Here is a 7,014-nt window from a genome sequence, read left to right as displayed (position 1 = left end):
TGTCATCGGCAAATTTCAACACCTTACACTCGGCTCCCTCCTCCAGATCATCTATATAAATGGTAAATAGCTGAGGCCCCAGCACCGATCCCTGGGGCACTCCACTAGTCACCAACCGCCAACCCATTGACACCCACTCTCTGCCTCCTATTTGACAGCCAATCCCCTATCCATGCTAACACCTTACCCCTAACTCCATGCCCCCTAACCTGTAACAACCTTTTGCGCGCAGGCAGTAGCAAATTGAATTTAACCCTGAAAAGTGTGAGGTGAATCATTTGGAAGGACTAACAAGGCATGGGAATACATAATGGTTTCCTTTGTACTTTTTGTTTCTGTTTGGGCCGTTCCCCCTCCTTTTGGGGAGCCGCCCCCTTTTTCTTTGTCTGAACGTAATTTAAGTTTGTTTACTTGGTTTGACCTGCAAGAACTGGGAATACATAATGAACGACAGGATGCTAGGAAGTACAGAGGACCGGAGGGACCTTGGGCCTCTTTTAAGGTCAAACCAAATAAACTCAAGTTAAATCAGGATGAAGTAAAAGGGGCAGCTCCCCAAAAGGAAGGGGATCAGCCCGAACAAAATCAAAGTACAAAGGAAACTTGAAAGCATCAAATTAAAATGTAATTATTAGCGTCAATGATGCACCCCAGCCCCTGCAGTGCCCAACGGGCATGGAAGGCGTCAGCTGCGCCTGTGGACACCTGGCTGCAAACATAGCCGCGGTAGAGGGGCAGACAGTCAGGATGTATGGCCTCCTCAATCACCCGCTGCCTGGACCTGTAAATGGCGTGCTTCACCAGGCCCAGGGGTAGGTTCACGAGAAGGTCGCCATCCCGCACCAGGTTTCTGTAGATCAGGAGCGTGGGACTGAAGTGCAAACAAAACATTAATAAAAGGTACTTCAGGAAAACAAAAAGGGAGAGCAACAGAGGGACCTTGGGGAGCATGTCCAAAAATCCCTGAAGGCAGCAAGGCAAGTAGCTAAGAATTAGTTTAGGTGTTTCAGAAAAAAATAAGGGCTGCATGGACAAGTTGGGCTGAAGAGTCTGTTTCCATGATGTAAACCTCTATGACTCTATGTCAGTTGTATCCCCCTCAGTCTCTTCTGTTCCAAGGAAAATAACCCCAGTCTATCCAATCTCTCTTCTCAATGAAAACTCTGCAGCCCAGGCAACATCCTGGTAAATCTTCAGCGCACCCTTTCCAATGCTATCACATCAGTCCTATTAAGTGGATTCCAGAACTGCACGCAGTTCTCTAGCTGTGGCCAAATCAATGTTTTATACAGTTTCAGGTAACCCCCCTACTTGTAAATTCTGTGCCTCAGCTGATAAAGGCAAGTGTACCATATGTCCTCTTAACCACTTTATTCAACTGTCTTATTACATTAAGGGACCAGTCTATACGCACACTAAGGTCCATCTGATCCTCTGTGCTTCCCAGGGTTCTGCTGTTCCCTAACTTGATTATTCCGCCAAAGTGCATCACTTCATATTTGTCTGGATTGAATTCCTTTTGCCATTGATCAACCATTCTGACCAGCCTGTCTATATCCTTCTGTAATCTAAGATGACCTTCCTCACTATCAATCATCCACCAATTTTCGTATGATCTGTGAACTCACTGATCAACCATCCTACATTCAAGTCATCCCATCCACAACTTAAACAGTCACTCCACCATGGACACAGTGCAGTAATGTGAAACATCTACAAGATGCACTCCAGCAACTCACCAAGACTTTTTTAACAGCACCTTCTAAACCTGGGCTTCTACCATTTAGAAGGATATGGGCAGCAGATGCATGGGAACACCACCAATTGCAAGTTCCCCTGCAAGTAACACACCATTCTGACTTGGAAATATATCGCCATTCCTTCGTGTTTAGTGGCTCAGAATCCTGGCACTCCCTATCAGCATTCTGGGTGTACCTTCAGCGGTTCAAGAAGGCAGGCCACATCAATTTTCTCAAGGGGCAATAAGAGATGGACAATAAATGCAGGCCAAGCTAAATGATACACCCACCTACAGAACAATTTTAAAGAAAAGTTCATGGAAGTCCATTTCAGGAATCACCCTGACTGGTGCACCCATGTAGACCTCCATGTTTACTAGATCTTCATCCAACACTACTTGGACTATGACACCCTGAAAATTTCCACTGGACATCCTTGTGCTTCGGATTGTATGGGTCCCAACCTGGTTCTGTTCAACAATCGTATACAGTGACTGCCGTTTCCTTCAGCTAGTGTTTCTCTGTTTACGCACCATTCCTTGGCAAGATGAGCTTTCTTGCAAATGTAGCACTTTGCCCAGTGTTGGCCTAAGTCCTGATAACAGGACATAGGCATAGCAAAGGCACAACAAAGTACCTTCACCAGAACCTTCTGCTTATTCAGAGGCAGACTTACTTCATTTATTTACTTCAGCAGATGATTGTCATTATTAACTCTTACTTCTTCTGTTGAGTCACATTCCACCATGGCTATGGACAATACTGTTGACAGCCTATGTTAAAAGTTAACTTTGCTAATGTCAGCAACGTGAACCGTACAGAAATTTGCTCCACAATGCTGTTGGGCAGGTATGCAGCTCACTGCCTGCAGGTGAATGAGGTCTGTCCATTCAAATAAACTGGGCCTTTCACTGGCACATCCCAGGCAATTTGTCAACATTCAGCTGACCAACTGCTTCAGAGTTATTTCTGCAAAATGTTCAATGTCTTACATATGCAAGCACTTCCTGTGGTCACGTTTTAGCAACACTTTTGTGGTGTCAACTTCTTGCTAATGTCAACATTTAGAATGGGTTGGGTTACATTCAGTTACATTACAAAAGCTAATGTATCTCTGGGATCTTACGCAAAAGGAAAAGTGGAGTTGAGGATTCTATCAGATCAGTCATGATCTCATTGAATCCATCAAGTCTGCTCTGCCATTCAATGGCCTATCTCTGCTCCTACATCTTATGGTCTTCACAATATTATCTGTCCATTGTAATCTCAAAACCATTTTTTAATTGTAATTTTTTTCCCAGTAATTGAAAGTAAATTTAAAAAAAAGGTTGAAACTAATCATATTTCACAATGAAATGATGACATCTAAAATGATGCCTTATCTCCTGTGAATGTTTAATGCTTTCATTCATGCTTTTCTAGTTTTGTTCCAAAAGCCTTCACCTAAACATGATGGGTGGAGTTTTTCATTTTTACTCAGTGACAGGTGGGTGCCATGGTGCATTTCTCACTGGGTGATGTGGGAAATTGTGGCCAATTTCGCACCTGTTTGCTCATTAATTTTGCATTGGTGGGTTTCTCTCTGAATCACATGATGATTTGGGAACCCATTTATTTGTACTGCCATCACCTCACGGGATTTAAGGTTCAGGCGCCATATTTAGATGCCACTCTCGCTCTCTCCAGCCCAGCTTTCAGAAGGAGATGTGTGGAAGTGGCTGCTGGAAAGATGAAATCAGTTCCCAGGACTTGCAAATGAGTCTCTGCAGGATCTCATCAATGGTGTGTGACAACAGAGGGAGAACGTTTATCTCAGGGAAGGCATCAGGAAGTCCATCAACTTTGCCTCGCCAATGTGGGAGGCCATTGTGAATGTGGTAAGTACATTGGACAACCACCTCTAAAACTGAGTGCTGGAAGATGATGAATAATCTCATGCACTCTGCAGATAGGTCAACATCCTCTTCACTCCAATCTCACATTTCTTTCTGACATTATGCATTCAAAGGGTTACATTGTTCAGGGATCTCATGCAGAAGGGAAAATGGAGTTGAGGATTCTATCAAATTAGTCATGATCTCATTGAATGGCAGAGCACACTCGATGGACTGAATGGCCTTCTGCTCCTGCATCTTATTGTGTCTATAATATTATCTCAATAATAACGGTATTTCATTTGGCTTCATTGTTGTTTAAAGCCTGTTTTCTCTCAGCAATGAATGGCTACATGCACTTAACAGCTCTCAAAAACCGGTACATACAAACGACAGCTTCCCATGGCATAATGCTTTTCATGAATGTTACTGTATACATTCGCCGAGGTGTACTAATTATTGGGTTGGTCTGTGAGGATGGCTTTCATTGCTTCTTTCACACAGTATTCTGGTTTCAAAGATGGAAGGAATGGCTCAAATTCTTATTCTGCAGCCATGAAACATGCCGGTGTCCACTAAATACGGTCAGACAAGTGTCATCTTGATCCCATCTTTCTCTGATGCCTTCAACTCATGGCTCAAGGATTTGTGAAATCCTATTGCTCCAAATTTGCTTGCACAGTAATCCTCAACACCAGCAGTGCTGGACAACCCTAAGGAACTTGCCACTTTCACAATATGTTCATGGTTCATTTCCAGCATCTTGGGAAGAAATACCTTGGCGGTCCAAAAGTGAGTGTGGCAGTTGACCATCATGGTCCTCTTGATAAGTTCATCAGGACACTCGAGGATTTCAAGGGCAGTTAGGGATAGGCAATAAATGCTGGCCCAGTAAGCAGCACCCACATTCCATGAATGAATATACAATAATTAGCAAGGATCACATCACCACTGACTATCTCATGGGCACATTAACACCACCAGCATCTCTATCATGCTGCAGAAACTCCATCCTTACACCTTACTGGGATGGGGTCAGCACATACTGTGGGCATGTATGCTTCCCAACCTCTTGGCTATCTCTTCTCATTACATTCTGTCTATGTGTCTTCATCCAGGCCAAGCTGACACAAAAAGGGAGATGTCCAGAACCTGAGAAGGGAAAGCAGATATTGTGTACCTCAAGGTTCAAGATGGATGCTGTCAAGTTTACATGGGGAGGTCAGAGAGTGTTGCTGTGGGGAAGGCAAAACCAGCTTCTCTTAACAAGCCAGTATCAATGAGCCCTCCATGAGTTACTAACTTCCTGACATTCTCAGTGCGAGGCTCGCAATGTTGTATTCTGTCTGTTCTTGAACTAAATCTATTTGCTACCTCTTAGAGAGACTAGCAGGTCCTCACACACTGCGAGATTCAACATAAGCCCCAGCCCCAAAGCACCTCTCACGAGGAAGCTGAGGATCCATTCAAGGAAGACCCCTCGCTACATTCCTTTGTCCCCTCCACCAGCTCAGAGACACAGACCTCAATGAGTCCTAGTAACAGAGTAGGTTCAGGATAGCAATCTGGGGAACACCTGAGAAACACATCTCTACAGCAGTCAGGCACTGACAGCCCAGGTCTCTGGCACTCAGAGGACTGCTGCAGATCAGGCACCCACTGAGGCTGAGCTTCTGGAGTAGTCATGTCACAAGCTGGAGATGCAGCGACAGGGTAGTGGAAAATGAGGTATAGTTATAAAAGCAGCAACTAGAGCGAAGAATGGATGAGTCCATCCATGTTCTGTTTGATGCCATGGCTCTGACATGCGAGCACCTAAGATGTGAGAGAAACCATCACCTCCCAGAATGCATCAATAGAGGGCTCACTGCTGACCTTTCTAATGAACAGAACTGAATGAATCATGAAATTTGAAGGTGCAAGTCTGAATGCTGCACTTACTCCCGATGTCACTGCTTGTAAAAGCCTTCCAGTGCTCTGGCACTAAGGGACAGAGGGAATGTGGCTGTGTCCCGTTGCCTGTACTTTAATTATCCTGGAACCATGCGGCTATTAGTGTGTAACGGGCATGTCTTTCACATTGTGCTTCTTCAAGAGCCTCATGTAGAAGCTGACCCTTATCTCCCAGTTCAGGTTCCTGCCCAGCCTACTCTTCATCCCAGGAACTCTCAGCCTCCTCCAAGTTTCTCTCTGGCAAGGGGGACCTCCACCGTCCCCCCACCCCCCCTGCCCGCCACTTTGAATCGGCAGGTCGTGAAGGGCACAGCAGAGCACGATGGTGTGGACACCCTCTGTGGAGAGTACTGCAGAGCCCCACCTGAGCAGTCTAAACATCAGAAACAAATTTTTAGGATGTCAATGGCCTGTTTGATAACGGATTATGTTGCTTTACACCTCGTTGTATCGCTCCTCTGAGTGATTCAGAGGATGACACCCTGGTGTCGTGGGCCATGTATTGAGTGGGTAACTCTTATCCCCAAGCAGCCATCCGTGTATCCGTTGAGGCTCTTCAAATATGTGAAGCACTTGGGACAGTCTCAGGATGCATGAGTTATGGCCACTCCCAGGGTAACTGGCACAAACATGCTTGATGTTCTTCTGATGATCACACACCAGTTGAATGTTGATGCAGTGGAACCCTATACTGTTAGTGAACATCAGGGGGTTGTTGCCATGGAGTTCTCAATACCATACTGTGTGCAACTGATTGCACCCTGTCATCTCAGTAAGCCTGGGGCAGCTGCAAACCCCCAAAATTATGTAAACTTCACATGCAATGAACCTTACTGTAGATGGCATTTGTCACCTCCTTAATACAATTACGTCCTGAGGGTTGTGAGATGCTGCATAGGTCCCCTGTGGATCCCTGAAGTAGGCAAATACATTGAGTGTGACAGTGACCTTCAGGGGCAGTAGCAAGGGATGTCTTCCCAGCCTATGGGGTGTTTGATCCTCCCACAGAATATGTAGATATGATCCACCACATCTCTTCAGAAGTCCAGAAGGGCATGGCAATGTCTGTCACTAATCTCCAGATAGGAGAGTCTTTAGTAGACTCTTGGTTGTGCGAGCTGCCCCCTTGGGATGGGTCCAACCTTCTTGTCCTCTGGGGCTCCCCTGGACCATGAATAGTAGGCCGGCCCTCCTCTTGAAACTGTGCTAGGTGGTGCCGGATCCTGTTCCTTTGTCACATCAGCGCCATCATTAAGGCGGTATTGTCCACAGCCTTCATTATTCAAACCTCCTTCTCCCTGGAGAATGAAAGATGCAAGAGTTTAATGAACACTGGGCAGAAGTAGTTGACCTCCCACTCGCATATGCCTCACAGCTATATCTGCACTAATAGCTTTTAAGAACATAAGAAATAGGAGCAGGAGAAGGCCATCTAGCCCCTTGAGCCT

At 45.5% G+C, this 7,014-nt stretch overlaps 1 pseudogene; it reads right to left on the bottom strand.

Moving 5' to 3' along the window:
- Positions 1 to 3,962: 3,962 nt before the first annotated feature.
- LOC145359440 (retinol dehydrogenase 10 pseudogene) lies at positions 3,963 to 5,299 on the bottom strand (annotated as a pseudogene).
- Positions 5,300 to 7,014: the final 1,715 nt, after the last annotated feature.

The sequence above is a fragment of the Carcharhinus amblyrhynchos genome, chromosome 28 (genome assembly GCF_965287045.1).
Source record: "Carcharhinus amblyrhynchos chromosome 28, sCarAmb.v2.hapA, whole genome shotgun sequence".
In the NCBI taxonomy this organism is placed as follows: Eukaryota; Metazoa; Chordata; class Chondrichthyes; order Carcharhiniformes; family Carcharhinidae; genus Carcharhinus; species Carcharhinus amblyrhynchos.
This window is presented reverse-complemented; position numbering and strand designations above follow the sequence as displayed.